General features: G+C 41.2%; 1 protein-coding gene across 2 annotated transcripts in view; it reads left to right on the forward strand.

Annotated features, from left to right (window-relative positions):
• The first annotated feature begins 479 nt into the window (after positions 1-479).
• CHD2 (chromodomain helicase DNA binding protein 2) overlaps positions 480-17,242 on the forward strand; it is a 91,596-nt gene continuing 74,833 nt past the window's right edge. The window contains exons 1-2 of one of the 2 annotated variants that reach the window (XM_030015082.2): positions 480-807; positions 12,388-12,467. The gene's annotated coding sequence lies outside the window, so the exon portion shown is untranslated. Of the gene's footprint in view, positions 808-3,581; positions 3,686-12,387; positions 12,468-17,242 lie in introns of those variants that run through there. The other variant, XM_030015083.2, reaches the window with a different exon arrangement.

Consider the following 17,242-nt stretch of genomic DNA (forward strand, 5'->3'; position numbering starts at 1 on the left):
GTTTCAAGTTACTCTTTCCAAGCCATATTAAATGAATCCTTAGGTAAGAAGGAGGTAGCAACAACAGGTACTGTGTATCTTTGTTGAGAAGTCACCACTTCTAATTATGTTCCCTCCTTATAAGCTTTAATAGCAAGGTATACAAAATGAGGTCAACCTCTATTAAATGTAATGACTTTCCCTGCAGAGCTTGCAATGAAAGCAGCTTCACAACAAAGGTTTCTGTTTAAGGGCGGGGGGGAGAGTTTCTATTACAAAGAAGTCCCCTAACTCGGTGCAGGGGCTTTATTTTCATTTGCGGGCTACAACAACATGAAAAGATTTGGGTTGAGATTTTAACCAGTGCTTATCTGAGAAAAATACATAGGAAAAGATTAATTAAAACATGAAGATGGGGAAGAGCAGAAGCCATGTTGCTGCAGGAACTGACCTAGAACCAGTCTGGCAAGCAACACCTTAAATTGCAGGCAGCTGCAGAGAAGGCAGAAAGCACAGCTGCAGCCTTGAACTAAACCAGGGCCATCGTGAGCCACAGGTGCATGCAGTGAGCAGAAAGGTTATAGCAAGAGGAGCAGGGTCGCTTTTCTCTTTTTGCTGCAGGCTAGTTGCAGTTGGTTCCCCATAGGTGCCCTGAGGAACAGGCAGCGGGGTCTGCTCCTTGAGGAGATGAAATGAAACTTGTAATGGAACCAGGAGCTAATTTTGAACCCTGCAAAGAGCGCTGTTTGTGCAGCAGGGCTGTGACCCTCTTGCTGGGCAGCTCTTGTGGCCACGTGCCTGTCAGGCAGACGTTGCTCTGTCCAACCGGTAAGTCTGCAAATCTCTGATTTTCACGTGACAAAAGTACAGTAGCTTGAATGGGCTGTTTGGTGCTGGTGTAGCTATCTGCGTGGCTCTTTAGCTTGGTAATTTAAGCTAGGAAGGTGCAATGCTCTCTTAAGAATTAAGTTTTCTTTTACGCTAGAAACTGGAGGTAAACATGGCCATAATTTTTAAAAATTGCTGTTGCCCTAATAGTCCAACAATTGGCAAAGTAAGTTTGCTCTTTCTTTAAAGGCGTATTTTCTTCCTGCAGCCTTGCAGGCAGAAATTTGCCAGGCAGTTGTTAAAACATTGTGCCTGCCAAGCGCAAGAGGATTTTTGGCATCAGCTCTTGGCTAATATTAACTGCTCTGCGTTAAGGTCGCCATGTTTGAGGCTGTCGAAAGCAGTTTTAGAAAGGCAGCCGGCGGCTTGTTCACCTCCTGCCTCTGGCTGCTGAGCTCTTCTTCCCCCCCTCCACTGCAGCTTAGCTCTCTGCTTTACATTTTTTATCACCGCAGTCAGTTGAAATATCATGCAAATGATATCTGCCTTTATTAATGCCCCAGCGTGCTAGTGACGCACTACAGCCTTTCTCGCAGGAAACAAAAAATTACCCTGGGGCGCACTGAGAAGCGGGATGCGGGCCAACCTTCTCTGCCAACAGAGATTCTCGCCCTTTAAGAAAAAGCCTGCAGTAATTTTCCATTACCCTGCGCGGTCTTGTCTACGTGGCATGAATTGTTTGTGGAGGCTGGAGCATCACGGGTGAGGCGCAGGCCCTGATCCGGCTGCCGTTGCTTGGCTACGCGCTCGGCATGCCGGCAGCACGCCAGGCTCCTGGGAAGCACCTTTGTTCCCGAGGAGGGATTTGAGTTGTGTTTTCATGCTGAAGGCAGGGGACAAACGCTGCCTTTCTCGAGCAGCTTGGCAGAACTGGGATTTCCAAATAGCACGAGCCAGCCAAAATACTCAGTAATAATAATATGCTCGGGTCCACCTCCTGTGATGGTTTCTCTGCCTTTGCACAAGGAAATGTCTTATAACGAGCTTGTGGTTTTTGTTTGCTGTTGCATTGATCATAATAGTCACTTAATGGAGGCAGCATGTTGAATTGGGAAGAAATAATGTCAGCAAAATCTCCCTCTGCTTTTGTTGTTTCCGTCTAATAAACTAGACAGTTGTTGTTCTGCAACTTGATAAACAGATTTTTTTTTTTTATTTTTTTTTTTTTAAATGTAAGCTCTGGAGTCCTGATGGGTGAGTCTCTGCTCTAGTGCTCTGAGGATTGTCTGAAATGCCGGAAATATTTCAAATGCCACCGGCAAAATCTGCAGCGGCATGGAGGATCGGGTTTGCATGCTTTGCCTGCTCGCTGGGGCTAGGCTTCAAGTACGGCAGCAGCGTTAGCGCAACAGGCGTTTTCATGATGTCTCGAGCATGGCTTCAGCTCCAGGATAGCTTATTTTATTTCTGTGAGTTTGATACTTCCATTAATAACACAGCTTTGTGTTCCTCTGCTAGCAGCCTGTGTTCTCAAGGACTCTCCCTATACCAGCAGCCAAACCTACACTGATAACTTAAGCAAATAAATCCTCCCCATTAGGTAACGCTGCCATTTGCTTTCTGCAGCAGCTCCACGCTCCCCCAGAAGCTGGCCCCCAGGAGGAATGAATGAATATGTCCTTTTGGGGTGTCTGGCTACCACTAGAAACGCAAGAATTTAAAAACTTGCTATAGGGTGGAACACATTGAGCATCAGCCTTAATTTTGCTTCACGGAGTATGAAGCCAGAGGGGAATTTTATGCTCATAATCTGGCATCCTTCATCGCACAGATGAACGAACCTCACCTAGCAGAGCCCTGGCACAGCTACAGAGGGGACCGCCTACCCAGGGGTAGGGGGGGCTCCAGTTGAATCTTGGCTTTGAGGCATCTCTCCCTGGGCACTGGCCTACCTGCAGCCTCCCTGTAGCCCCATCACCCAGCAATGTTTGTCTCCTAACCACAACCTCTCTGAGGTTTATAGTTTAAAGATGTTGGCTTCCTGGAGCTTCTCTTGAAAATTAGCAGTGTTCTCTGCTTTCTGTGCTCCTTTTCTTTTTGGTCCTCTTTCCTCACATCCAGCTTTTCTACCACCTCCTCCTCATCCCTGCTGCTGATGGCTCTGTTGCTGTCACCCAGCAGCTCAGCTGATGTCCCTGCCATCTGGGGACCTGCACAGCACTCCCCACGTCCCAGAGAGCTGCGCAAAAAGGATGGAGCTGGACATGTTTAGCAGTTTGGCTGCATGCTCTCTGTCACCTGGAACATGCTTGTCCTTCATCAGTGAAATCTGACTTGTATGTTGGGAATGACTGAGCAGATGTTTAGGACAGTGAGTTTCCATATGTCTAGGTCAAATTTTCCCAGGTGAATAACTCGATGGTTAGAAACAGCACTTTATCCACCTTACACACTGCTTGGCTCCCTTTGTTCAGTTAACTTTTTGATTTGACTTGTCTGTCCTTGGATTGTTTTCAGAAAAAACAAAAGCCAACTACTGCCCCTTAGCAATTTCAGAAAACCTTGGTATCTTAGAAAACATGAGTTTGGCTCTTGAAAAGCAATTGTTAGTAGTAGCCCTTTTTCTTTTCATTGTGTTTTGAGATGTGAAAAGCAGAACTTCTGAACTCTTGAATCTTTTCAAGAAGGCAAGCTAATGTAGCCACTTGTGAAGGAGGATCCCTTTCTGAAACACATCTGGCCCTGTGCTGTGTCTGCTACAATGTGCCACCACCATGGCTTGCCTTTGCTTGGGATTTGCTCTGCAGAATGAAAGGCGGAGGATCTGGTCTGCCAGGAGGAGGGTTTGCCTCCCTTGTTTGAGCAGTTAGGAATGTGGGTGAGTCACTGCCTTGTTTGAGGAATGAAACCTTCCATCCCAGTTTCTTATGCCTTTGTTTGCTTTTAGAACGGCAGAGTTGTTGAAGGTAACTCTCGCTCCTGTGGCTCCTCTGTGGCTCAGCCTTAACATCTGGTTTCACATGTTGTATTTCCTTCTTAAAAGTACATAGATGAGACTACATCTTTCTATGTGTGCTCAGAAATCCGTAGGATCCAGCAGACCTTATGAAATCAGAGCAGGCAAACCCACTTCTGTCCCCAGCACAGAAGGCTCGTTTTCAGCACAACCGGTGCAGCGGGGTGTAGTTCTTCTACAGCAAAGTCGATAATTAAAATAGTGGCGATTTCCAAATACAAAATTAGAACAGTCTTTGAGGACGGGTTTTTTTTTCAGGAAGGCAAGAAAAGCAGAGAAGGAAAGAATGTATAGGAAAGACACAAAATCCACAGCACAATTTTCTAGCTTTTCTAGCTTTCAACTATTTGATTAAGCTTAGGGACCTGTGGCCATTTTGTGAATGAATTATCTGATTTCAAAGGTTTTAAATACCTCAAATTATACTACTACCTTTGAAAATAAGGTCCTTACTTTATGTGGATGCTTAAGTATGAGTTTAGGTTCTTTCTTTTGTGTTTTGTGAATTGAAAAAAGGAGATATTAAAAGACTCTTCATACATACATTGTGCTATTTTCCTTTACTGCAGTTTGACGTCTAAACCTGATCTTTTTTCCTTATATAATAGATAGCTTTCATTCCTGGGGTTTTTTTTACACTTCGATGCCAGTTATTCCCAAAAGCTCAGTATTTATATTTATTCCACAGCAAGCATGTGACTCAAGTGACTGCATAATTATATCAAAATGAATTTGGGTTCCTTTTGTTGCAAAATGTTCTAGGGCTACAGATATGATTTGAATGCATGATAAGCTCCGAGTATTGAGATTACAAGAAAAACTATCTACAAAATCCTACGGATTAAGGTCATGCATGAGATATTTAATTCTCCCTCCTGTGAGGTTCGATTGCAAGATATAGTCTGCTCCCACTGACTTCTTAAAATGAGAAAGCTTGAAAAAAAAAAATTGACCAGATTCTGTCAAATTTGCTTTGTTGCTAGAGGAGCTGGGGGTGTTGAAGAAATAGGGAACTGTGAGGAAGGGAAAAGCAGGGACCGGGGGGGTCAAAATCCCTGCTGGCTCACAGCTTGAAAGCCATCAAGATGACTTTTTTTCTCCCAGAATTTGATCCACTATAGAATTAACTATATCAGAAGGTGTAGTTCTTCCTCTTCTTTGTTGCTGTGATTGCAGCAGTGTTTCAAGGCTGCAGTTGGGACGAAGGCTCCATTGTGCAGGGCCAAAGAATATGTGTCCTTGCAAGTAAAAGATGCAAGGTGAGGATAGATGTGGAGAGCAGAATGGAGATCATGGGGGAAGCACCTTGGCCCTGTGGAAATTGTTGTTGTTTTGGTTTGCCCCCCCCCGAGGCAGATACGTGATCAGACAATATGCCACAGAGCCTTGACTTGATGGAAGGTAAAATTGGGATTGCTCTCTGTGGGCCAGCCAGTCCCTGAAAACCACTGCTCACCTCTAAATCTGCCACGAGCTGAATTTTTTTTTTTTTTAAATAGAGGTGGCCATTCTTCTTCTGCTTGAATTTGCTCTGAGTTCATCAGTTCTTTTTTTCCACAAGCTATTGAAAATCATCTGATGGCAATAACTTCCAGTAACCTATCCTGATGTACAAATGGGGTATATCTTTATGGAGAACAAACCAGCCTGTTTTTAACAGTTAAGTATCGATCAGCTGCATGCACTCCCTCTCAAAATACCCTGTGGATGTAACAATTTCACCCTGTTGCAGACGTTATTAGTCTCTTCTGTCCTTCGTGGTGCCTGTAACTAGGGCATTGCTGCTGCCTGACTGCGTGTCCCAAGGGAGCCTGGTGGTGTTTGTGCAAACCTGATTGGGCTGAGAAAGGGGTGGAGAAATGCAGTTCTCTGCCCAGGATATATTTAGTGAATGCAGCTGTGGGAGGCAACAGGAATAAGAGAGCTCTTGTATTGCCAGAGCTCTGGCTGCTCACATGCCTAAATAATCTGCTATTTTCATAGCGATACATTTTCCCACCTCTACAGTGTTTTTAATTTGAATGTAAAGTTATACTTTAATGTAGTCAGAATTATTCCTGGAGCTTGAAAGTGAGATGCGTTATGGTGCCAGCCTTGCTATGGCCCTTCAATGGGAGCAGCAAGCAACTTCCACATGCACTGGGCCTTCTCCGTGGCAAGCAGGGAGATTTGACTTCATTTTCATCCATTAGGGAGGCTAGTGGTGTAGGAATATGCCTTTCACGTACACTGCAGCGCTTGCTTGGACTGGTAGCAGACCTGCAACACTAGTATGGCCCCTCCCAAGCAAATAAACTCTGCTTCTTGCTAGGGCTGATGAGCTGGGGTGGAGAGCCTGCTTTCGGTATGTCAGGGCACTTCATTGTGCTGTGCAAACTGCTGGTCTTCCTGGCATCCCTGGGAGTCTGATCCAATATTCACTGGTACATCATGGAATAAAAAAAGAGCACAAAAATAGGTTTACTGACCTGACGGGTCAAGTGGGAGCATGTTGCTGCTGCTCTGCATTAGGACTAATTTGTCTGTACTCTCTGGCCATGTTCAGACTTGCCCCTGGAGAAAAAGACTGAGGCTGGGAATTCCCTGTGCATCTTCTTCCCTGGCTTGTTCAGCAGCGCAAAGCAGGCCATGAGCTACTCTGCCTCAGGCATTAAAAGTTTATGACAAATTAAACTGCAGAACATAAAAAGAACTATTTTTTTTTTTTTTTGGTCTTGTTCTAATGCAGTTAAGGGGTTAGAAAAACAAGACTGGTGCAAGGAGGTCCAAAGTATGTCTCTGTGTCTGAGCACAGCCTGGGGATGATGGAGACATACACATTTAAAGGGAGACAGACTATGCCATTGTTTTCTCAGAGCTTGCCCCACCTTATGGAGTTTTTCCATATGCAGCAGCCTTGCTGGGAGATGGTGCCGGGTCTCACCTGCCAGTGCAGCACCCTGACTCTTCCCACCCCACGGTGGGCAGCATGGGTTTGCCCATGGCAGGGACTTGTACCCACCTGAAATCTGTACTGGAAATGCAGGTCCTGTGGATGGCTTTCATGGTTCCACCACAGGCTGGCACAGACCCTGAAACACATCTGTCTTTTATTTAAATTGTCTGGTATATGTGTTCTGGTTATAGCTGTCCCACCTTTGTGTGCTGTGACCTAAGCGAGTTTCAGCGGTCAGTTTGTGTATCAAAAGTATTTAGTACTAAAATGTAGAAAAATGCATCTGTGAACAAATCTGCACTGAGCTCAATGCCCCGGGTATCCACACATTCTTCTCTGTCCCTAATCTTGCTGAGTCTGTGCCTGAGACTTGAGTTTTTTCAGCAGTTAAATGGTTAACTTCAGGACTAATTGGCTCTGAGAGCTCCAGTCCTTTGCAACAGATTATTGGCATGCTGGTAAGAGCAGCTCCCTTCCTTCCCTTCCCCCATCATTATAAAAACATGTACTGTAGCGAGAAACCAAATACCACATGGCGCCCTACACGGAGCCCATCAGTGCTCCAGCTCAGTATTTAGCACAAAAGTCCCTTTATATTTGGGAAGCGGAGGGAGAAAATTCTGGAAACGCAAGATTGCAGTGATACTGGCTGAATCAGCAGATTATTTGCACTGCACAGGGCGCTGGAGTCCAGAGCCCCGCTTACCAGCCCAGCCTGCATGCACCCACTCATCCCACGCCAGCGTGGGGAAGAGTCCCGGGTGTTTTCCAAAAGCTGAAGGCAGATGGGAAAGGCTGGTCTGTGCACAAGGAGGGCTCTATGCACTCCCTGTCGCTTCTCTGTTTGTTAGATTACAGCTTTGCAGAGGGCTCTTGGGAGTCCCGGAGGGACTGAATGTAAAGAGAGAAAAACGAAAGCTGGGGGAGAAAAAAACAACAACAAAAAAAGTTGCATTTCTGCTTTCCTGCAAGGAGGTGTGTGGTTTTAGGCAGCTGTCTACAGAGGCAGTCGCCATTTCGTGAAGCAGCATTAATGCAGCAGGAGGAGACATGTTGTGTTCATAGGAGTTTGTATTGTAAGGTTTTTCTCCTCGGTTTTAATCAAGAGGCTTTTTCGTTCCACCTTCACCCTCTTTCAGTCCAAAGGCTTTCATTTTTAGACTTAAAGTAAAAAAGTAATAACAAGTAACAAAAACAATGAAAAAGGGGAAAAGTTCTCCTGAGGGAATCACAGTGTGCAACCAAAATCAGGTCTCTCTCCAGGAGACTTAAAAAAATTCTAGAGGTGTAACATTGTTCCAAAAATGCCGCCAAGCCCATAGCGAGGATAACCAGGATGATAATGTGGCTGCACACCCAGCATTGCAGAGGCATAGCTGAGGCGTTCAGGGAAAATGTAGTACACCAGGTATGTTTTGAACAGAGTATTTGTTTCTAGTATAAAAATATGTCTGACTGGTCTGTGCACACACGATACTGGCCCTTTTTTACTTGCATGGGCTGACTTGACCTCCAGGTATTGAGATATTACTTTTGATGTAAAATCTCTGACTACCGCCAGTGCTGCAGAGCTGCTCATTTGATCACAAGAGAAAATACTGACTGTGGCAGGAGCTAGGTCCGACTGAATGTCCTTCAGTGCAAAACTCTTAGAGCAAGGAACAGCATTTTTATTAAGGGTCTTTGGTGTTAGAGTTTACTTTTTCCATTCCGGGATCTTTCACTTGCAAAATACATTATAAGGCTTATTTGGTTAACAAGTCTCTGGGAGCTGGGAGAGGGAGCATTAATGCTGGCGTTTGGGAATACAACTGATATTATTGCATTTGATTTTGGTTTCGTGTCATTATTTTCTGGTTTCAGAGTCAGGAAAAGCTGCTCATTTATTTTTCATGTAGCTGTATTTTTATCCTGGCTTCTTAAGGAGGCAGGGCTTATGAAATCACGCTGTTAGAGGCCTTGAGCTTTTGATCTGATGTTCAGTTTCAACAAATTTCAGTTCCAGAGTTTCTGTACTTTGGGGGAGGCTGCGAGTTACAGAGGCAAATTAGTGCTTCTGCTAAAGAACGAACTACAAAATGAGTGCAAAGGCTATCTCTTCTGCTTTCCTTGCTGACCAAGCAATCAGTATCTATGTGCCAGTTGACTGGTCAGTAATGTATAGCTCAGAAGTATCACAGCCTCTGCCTGAATATGGCAGAGCGGGGATGCTTCAGCAATGCAGCGCTAGTTGGCTGTGTGACTGCCGACTATCAGGAACGCAGGCCTTGTTATTTCAGCTGCTCACAAAAGACTTGATAACTTCTAGCCATGATATTCAAATCCAAACTAGGACTGCAAAAAGTATTAGTCATATTTAAAGCCAAGAGTAAGTCAGGTTCCTCCATGTTAGCCGCAGTTGAATTTTGCAAGGTCTTTGATCTCCTTGCTCTGGGTCCAAAAGAGTGTCTCCTTTTCAAGCCTGTCACCTGCAAAGATTTCTCTGAGAGGGTGATTCCTTCATTACAGAAAAGCAATGTAAAGAAACCTTTTTGCCACCTCAAGATCATTATTTTCTTGATTGCCCTTTTATACTCTGCTAAGGTTACAGGTCAACTGTAACTTGAATGCAGCGTGCAGCAATGACCAGCAATACATCTAGCACAGAGCTCTAGTATGAAGCTCATGCACATCTTTGATTTGTTTGTGTAAGACTGTGTATTATAATGATAATATAAAGCATAAAATAGCTTTCGTATATAAAAATTACTTTTCCAGCATATACTAATGTGCCTTTCTGAACCTCTTAATTAGGTTATATTTTCTCCTAAACTTAATTCCATTTTATTAACATCACTTGAGTAGATTTCAACTTCATTTTTCATTCCAATTTTCATTATCTTTAGTGTGTGTGTGTATATATATATATATAAAAGATAATCCTTTATTAATCTTTTGAACAGAACTGTTTTCGTTCATGCAGCAAAAGTACTGTCCCAGAATATTCACTATCGGCACCTGATATGCTAGCCAGGAGCACAATATCTTAATAATTGGAGTTGAAGAAAAAAAAGGCAGCTATTAAAGTCCCAGTGTTTCACTTTTGTTCGTGTTACGATTCTAAATTATTCAAGCATTTGTCTTTATCCCCTACACATACAAACTTGTGTTCCCCATACATCTTTTTTCCTCCAAAGTCTTCTATGATCTCCTTTATCTTATACACTAGGTCAGAGTGTTCAAGTGTACTGCGTAATACCAGTAACGTGTGTCTTGTTACAAGAAAATTTTCGATAGTTTCCCAATTAAATGCATTTTATTTTGACCTATTTGCTTCTACTTAAATCTAACATTTTGTCTCTTGATAGTCAACATTCTGTTTTATGGAAAGGTTTTAAAGGTATGCTGAGGGAGATGAATAAGAGGTGAAGTACTTAGCACAATTTAATTTGTATTATTCCTTTTGCCATTATTAATGAAATAGGCAAGAAAAAGAAATGTTGGGGAAAATACAAAGAATGGTGATGCAATTATACCTGCATGTGCAAAACTACATGCTCGCTCTTACTTTTCAAATTTACACCTCTGCTTTTATGTTCTCTTTCCCTCCTATGGACTGGGTTAGTTCATTTCAGTTACATTTTCCAAGTACTGACATACATGTTCATTCCTAAATTCACTTCATATGCTTCTAAATCCTTAGGACAACATTCGGTTTAGACACACCAAGAAAAACCTGGAGTGATTCCACTGACCTAAATGTAATTACTCAGTGCTGAATTAAAGGCACAGGCACATAACTTAAGACCCATGTGTTTGGAGTAACAAGACGACATCAAAATCTCAGCTTTTGTCATTAAATTAAATGTTTCTAAGACCTTAAAATAAGATACATTTGTAGAGAGAGGTAATAGCTTCTTGTTAAATCCACTATTAAATCTTGGAGAAAACAAGTCACGTTTTGGGCACATAGAACCTTGTTCAGGTCTTCCACAGGGTGAAATTGCAATGGAAGTTGCAGTCAGATGTTTCAGACAGCGATGAAGTGCTGTGGATGTCTCGCTCAAGATGTGTTGCATTCCCTCTGCTGCTTTAATTGTACAAAAAGCCATTGACCTCATTTTGCGACAGGACTGTACCAACAGTGTTTTCTTGGGCTGCTTACATTTTCTCACCAGCTCACCTTCTAACACTAATCTTTGACTAAATATATATATAAAAAAATACACTGTGAATGATTTCAAGCTGAGACAAGATTATCACCGTTAATGGCTTGGTCAGAGAGAAAGAGTATTTGTTTCAGCATGCAAATCTGTTGCCTGCGACAGTTAAACCTGGTAATTCTGGAGTTTAGATGGATGACATGCCTGACATGCATAAAACTGCTCCAGTCCCTAGGCTGATGAGCTCTCCTAGCTGGATAAAGCTCTGGCTGGAGCCAGTTTATAGTGAATCGACTGTAGAAAGAAAATATAAAAGCTCATGGGAAACATCAGTCTGACACAGAAGCTATTTCTGTTCAGGTGACGTTCTAATCCAAGTGTGTCCCTGATACAAGTATCACTATATCAAAAATTGATTGGATCCCACATCTAACAAGTATTGACAAATATGAAGAAGTTTGTTTTGAACTACAAATATAAGGGGTCTTCTTTTATGTATATGGTACGTTACAAGAGGGTGATTCAGTGCTTCGTCAGACTGTCTATAAAATAAAGTATATGCTTGTAAGATTTCAGAAAAAAGGCTGGCTTCTTTTCACTGCATGTGGCAATTTGCTGAATAATGCATCATTTTGTCAACAATTATACAGCAATCAATAAAACACCCTACGGTGCTACCTGCACACAAGAGACAAGAATGAAGATCGTTATGGAAACAGGCTTGAAATTTGCTTGAAATAAAAATCCCAGTTCTATACTTGTGGTTTTGGAGGCCTGGGTTGTTTTTCTTTTCATTCTAGAGTAGCTGTAATTCATCTTGTTCAATTTGAGTGAAATTTATCATGTTTGCAAGGCTAGTATGAAGCCCTTTGCCTCCAATCTTCCAAGGAGATTTACCGAGAAAGTATACTTGTTATTCTTGTCATCTAAACTTTCCAAAGTCTCCACTAGAACTCAAATGGAGAGATAGTAAAAAATAAAAATTAGAGCTTACAGTTGGGGTATTTTTTGTCCTTGATTTTGATGTGTAAACACATATTTGTGCTAAGTCTGTGTTCCCTTTTCTGATCATATTCCTCAAATACTTGAGCAATCAAGCCTTACTGGCTCATGTTTGCAACAAATAAATTTCAAGGATGGACAGATGAATGCCTTTGGAAAATGAACTTTAAATCTGCAAAGGAAGTAATCATGCTAGAATTTCAAATTATCTAAGTTTAAAACAACCCCTAAATTATTATTAATTTCATTGTCTAGATCGTCTAAAAATGTATTATTTCATGGCTACTTTTAAAATCCAAATATTCTGAAGATTCTGATTAAAAGTTATAAACTGTTCTTTTCTGACTCTTTATGTAACAATTGTGTGATATATTGGAAAATGGGAGAACAATATATTTATTTTGAAACATAAGATCAGGTATGGCGCTCTCAACCTTGCCAATGCTTCTCTCTTTTTTTTTTTTCCTTTTTTTTTTTTTTTACAGGCTCTTGATAAAACGATGACCATCTCCCAGCTCAGCAGAATGCTCCTATGATTCCACAGACCGTACTTAGAGGCAGAAGGGTAAGATAAAGCAAGCTGTTTGCAGCTTCTACCTTTTAAAGGGATTTAAAATCCTACCAATATGTCTAATTCTTGCATGTTTCCAGTCCTGCAAGTTTCCAAGCAGCAAACTTCAGTACGGAGGAGTTAAAGTGTGTAAGTCAAGTCACACAATGTGCATGCTGTACCTATAGGTATTAAAAGTTCCAAGGAAGGTGCATATTAGTTTCTGATTTGCTTTCAAAGATGATTTCAGTAATAAGCAAAGTTGCATCATTCTTTTTCGTGTAAGGAGACATGTAATAGCTTGTTAGCACTTGTATAAATTCTAGTGTCTAAGTAAGTACAGGCAAAATGGTCAGTCGGTATTTTTTCTACTGTGTCCCAGTCGTCTTATAAAAGTTTGCCAAGCTAAGCAGAGTGGTTTGTTACCTAAAAGCTGACCTTAAAAAAAAAAAAAAAAAAAAAAAAAAAAAAAAAATCGTTTTGTACAAGTAGCAGGGGTGAAGAAAAAGGGGTAAAGAAACAGCTTTGTTCTTCCAAGCTCCAGTGGCTTACTTTAAGAAGCAATTAAACATATTATTAAAAAATCACCCAAGTTCTTTAAGTTCAAAACAATCTAGAGTTTTAAACTGTCATAAGTTTTCATCAAAATAAGTGCTACTGTATCTTTTCCACTTTTCTTATACCTCTAAGATTGCCATTTAAGGCAATCGCTGTATGCTAAGTGTTGACCAAATACAGCCTAAGTACCTTGACTGAGATGGTTACTATTTCTTATAGTTAAGATGGCAACAAGGGATAATTTGAAGATGATCTCTGATAATAACAAAGATCTTCAAGTTTCAAACCTACTTAAGAAAAGTGGACTTGATTTCTCAAGTCAAGTTAATATAAAGCACAATAATGAATCCTCTCACTAGACAACAGTTACTGGTCTTTTATTTGCCTTATTGTATACAGGAACTCATGCAAAACTGAAATAGCAAGGTGGGTAGGTTGTTCAGGAGCTCTTAGATCTAGAATTTGAGCTCAGGCCACAAGATCACGTGTACAGAAACAATACTGATTCTTTGATGCATTGTGACCAGCAAGTTAAAAATTTGCTTAGGAAAGACACTTAAAACCCACAAAAGATACTGGTTCCATTTCTCACTTCCATTACGTCTTTATACATTTTATTGATAACTTATTTTTCTTTGAAAACAGGAATAAAAGAGCTGAATCTTGGTTAAAATTGCTTCATTTTGAATAAACCGAAAAAGCACTGGAGTTTGGCTTAGCAGACTGAAAGATTTTTTCCTTTACCATATGTTTATGACACTGATAAGAATTTGTTTCTAATTATTCATGGTAATAAATCTTTTTCTTTCTGCTCACAAGGTTCATCATTCTAAACATGAGCACCATAAAAGTGCTAGCAAAACCACCATATTAACATAATCTTAGTTTTCAGTGTTAAATCCTAGAAACAAAAAGGGCGTATGTAAAAGTTCTCTCTATGTGTGTAGATGTGTTTGCAATTATTCATTACAGGCTGGAACAAAAGTCTGGATTTGAATTCCAGTTCCAGACTCAGAGCAGAATGAATAGTACAAGCTGATTGCTAGAATTGGTTTTTATCCATGCTGCTGGTGTTATTGCTTGTCTTGTGACAGTAGCAAAAAGCTTTAGCTAGGATCAATATACCATAATCATCTTCACCGGTCACACAGGGAAGTTGGTTCCATGCTTAGAACTTTGTCTTTATTTACATTTCTGTCAATGTTACTCTGTCACTGCTATGAGAAGCCCACAGACAACAGCAGTGCAGGCATAGCCATACTCTTATGGCATCTTTGTGCATGCTGCTCCAAAATCCTAGGTTTTCAGAAGTGTCATAGAAGGTAATTTGTATCTGCCTGGACAATTATTGTGATTTTAATAGTGAATTACTGAGGAAGGGAACACACAGAAAACAAAAGCAGATTGATTGTTTTAGTAAGATATTACAGGTTACATACAAAAACAGAAAATAGGACTATACTTTATTCAGGACAAAGCGACAATTTCTGTGAACCAGTTTGCAGGAAGTTAAATGCCTACCACAAAACAGCCTGCTGTGTTCAAAGGGCATCTGATATCCTGTTTGCATATTCTCTATCAAAATAATCCAAACTATTATGTTTGGTTTAGGGCCTAGAAAATTGTTATTGATTTCTCCTGAAAAGTGATGGAGTTTTGGTTGAAGAAAAGTTCAGCGACGTTACACATCTCAATCTTGTTTAGACTCCTGTTTTCCACTTCAAAAGGCAGATGTAATACCTAACCATTTTGTCAAATATCGGTGTCAGATCTCTGGCCTTCCCATTATATTTGTGTCTTCAAAGAGCTGTATGCTACATTTGCACCTCATGTATCACAAAGAACAAGCTTCTTCACCAATCTTTTGGTATCCTCTGGTACAAAGGGCATGTTGGGGCAGGCAGGGAAGGGACACTGCCCTGCGAAATTACTGTGCTTTTGCATGTTGTCCCTAAGGGATAATAACAATCTGCATGGGAGCTGGGGGGAAGGAAAAAAGGTTGTAGAAGAAAATAGTTTGGGTGAGTACCAGAAAGTGAGGTTGTGTGCCTCCATCTGGAATTCTAGCCGCAGATGCAGTCTCAGAAAATAGTTCCCAAATTAGTAATGGAAATATTAAGTTGTCTCATTATTATCAGACATGTCGTCCATAAAACATGGCTGAAGTATTTGGTCTGATGATACACAAAGCAAGAAAGCATGTAATCTAAAAGAGAAGGAAAAAACCATATGGAGGAATTTACATTTGTGTAGAAATGCTGAATTTAGAAGGGGAAAAAATGGGGTAACTGCAGAGGCAGTAGGAATGAGAATTTTGTGATTATACAGAGCCGACCATGTGAGATAAAAATGTGAAAAAAGGAGACTAGTGCTGTTCTACTGTTTCATTAGGAAAGAAGAATGCAAACAGATAGACTGTTATCAGTACATGAACAGCAAAGTTGTCAGACAAGTGCTGTGGCTCTGGAGAGAGTGACTGTACTTATGTTCATGTACATACAACTCTCTTGAAGCCAAGAAACAGAAGAGGTAATGGATACTTGTGTAAGCTTTTTTGGAGCTGCTTTAGGCCTTGGTGGCCAGGAAGCAAAAGAGCAGCACTGAATATATTTAATGATGATATTAGACTTCCAGTAATTTTTTGGTTACATGTAGCAGCAATACAGCTAGTGACTTTCAAAAACATTTCTATCTGTAAATATACATGAATAATTTTTTTTAAAAGAAGAATAGTCTATTATACTAGACAGTCTGGTATAGTTGGAGAAAATCAGATAACAGTTTGAGCGTACAGGTTAGGTCTTGTTCAGTTACAATCTTACTGTTCTGGCTATAATCACACTATTACAAAGTGCAATTAAGTCTTGAATGCCTGATCTCTTTTCTTCCTTTCATGTGGTTATTACGAGTGATCATACTTTATATATTTTTCTAGAAATGTACTTGTATTCTGGGAAGAAACAGTAGAAAGGCTGGAAATGATACACTAAACTTCTAATCTTGGTCCTTGCTGTAAAGTCATACCTTGCAGTGTTGGCTGAAAATGCTGACATAAGTTGAAGTGCCTTTGCTGTGCCCTACTTTTATCTAGTTCCTGCCTTATCCTTGGCTGCCTTTCCCCTTTCTTCACTGTTGGTAGTTTTCCAAGGAGGACAGCATCTGGGTTCTGTCCATACAAACACCTTTACACAGTTACATGCGAGTAGCTCCACTGAGAGCAAGAATATTAGCCTTTGCAAGAATCTGAGTGGGAATGAAGTTGCAGAACAGGCTTCCTGCTCTCCATAGTCTCTGTAGACCAGGACTTCCATTCTTATTCTTGTGGAGAAAAAAAAAAAAGAAAAAAAAAAAGACCTTTTGCCCTTTTCCAGTGAGAAGCAGTATTTGCTGTTTTGCTCCACCATTGATTCCTTGGCTGGAGGCTCCCATGCTGTAGTACCTTTATGCAGGCCACCAACATCCCTTCTTTGAAGATGGTAACCACCTTATCACCACTGTCTACAAGCCAGTAGATTTGTGCGTTCCTCCCCTGCTACCCTATACAAGGAGGCCTGGCTTTTCTCTGTATTTTGAAAGCAAATACATCTCTCGGGTCAAAATAATTTCTCCTCAGGGACATTAGTGAGCGATTCTTTTCAGCTTACCAGCTACTTCTGGCTTTTCCAGGACCCAGCTCAGGAGATCACTGCTGAAGTCCAACTACATGATTTCAAGTGCCAGACTAGCCTCTCAGACCTTCCATAATCTTTTTGAGCATTGCTGGTTTAATCGCTGCCATAACTACCCACATTATTAGTACAAAAAAGGAATGAGACACCTTTCTCTCTGCTATTAATGGAGGAAGCTGTGCAAACAGGAGAAAGGCATGCATACCGTTCAAAGTGGCTGCTGAAGTATGTAAATACTAATTATGCTGTTCTGTCTTGTTTATTGGGTGTGCCTGTTGCAGAGGAACATCATAACTGACTGGCTGGGGACAGGCATGTATGACAGTGACCGAGAATGAGGGGGATGCTCCTCTATCATGCTGGTATCTGAAGTGGTTTCCATGGCAGTAGTCAAAATAGGAGACAGTGTCCTGGTGAGGTTGGCATACGAGGCAGTTTCTATGGTGTTGGCTAAAAAAAGTAGGATACCTAGTTTTATTTGGGTGTCTGTGGTGCTTTTGAGACGTACTAATGAGGACTGCAATTGACGCTGCAGAAGGGCAGGTGATGCCGTCACTCTGGCGC

This window comes from Aquila chrysaetos, chromosome 5 (assembly GCF_900496995.4).
Source record: "Aquila chrysaetos chrysaetos chromosome 5, bAquChr1.4, whole genome shotgun sequence".
In the NCBI taxonomy this organism is placed as follows: Eukaryota; Metazoa; Chordata; class Aves; order Accipitriformes; family Accipitridae; genus Aquila; species Aquila chrysaetos.